This window comes from Nannospalax galili, unplaced genomic scaffold, assembly GCF_000622305.1.
Source record: "Nannospalax galili isolate Female #2095 unplaced genomic scaffold, S.galili_v1.0 scaffold561, whole genome shotgun sequence".
NCBI lineage: Eukaryota > Metazoa > Chordata > Mammalia > Rodentia > Spalacidae > Nannospalax > Nannospalax galili.
The window spans coordinates 317,330-318,136 of record NW_008344825.1 but is presented as its reverse complement, the minus strand read 5'-3'; positions in this window follow the sequence as shown (position 1 = coordinate 318,136).

The following is an 807-nucleotide window of genomic DNA, read 5'->3' as shown; positions in this document are numbered from 1 at the left end:
AAAAAAAAAGAGCCTGCCAGGGGGATATGGAGGAGACAGATAACTGGGCTACCCCAAACATTCTTAGCCACACCAGGTCACCCCGGGTCTATTCGCCAGCCAAACCTCTACCATGACAAAAATCCTACAACTGGCCCTATCAACTTGTTCTAGTACTGGTGCACTTGAACAGAAACATGACAACTTCAGCAGAATCTCCCTCGGTCACGTTTCGTTTCCCGGTCTCACCCCCAGACACAGCCTCCACTCGCACCCGGCCAGCAGGTGCGGCAGGGCTCCCGCTACCTCGCACTGATCTCCTGACACCCGGCTAAAAATGCCCTGACATTCCAAATCCCAGCAGAAAGAAAGCTGCAGCCGGGGCGCAGAAAGCCCCGCCGCACGCCTTAAACTGGGGCAAGCGCGGCTACAGCTCCCCAAATAATCATTTTCGAGCAAACCCCGGCTGTCCCCGGCCGCACTGCGCGGGGCCCCGCAAGCGAAGCCCGGGAAGCCCATCCCGCTCCGGCTCGGCCCGCCCCGCGCACCCGAGTCCCGAACCCGAAGCCGGGTGGCGGCCGGGGCGCAGAAAGCCCCGCCGCACGCCTTAAACTGGGGCAAGCGCGGCTACAGCTCCCCAAATAATCATTTTCGAGCAAACCCCGGCTGTCCCCGGCCGCACTGCGCGGGGCCCCGCAAGCGAAGCCCGGGAAGCCCATCCCGCTCCGGCTCGGCCCGCCCCGCGCACCCGAGTCCCGAACCCGAAGCCGGGTGGCGGGCCGCGCGTCCCCGCCCAGGCCCAGCCTAGGGCCGCCCCGCCGCGGGCTC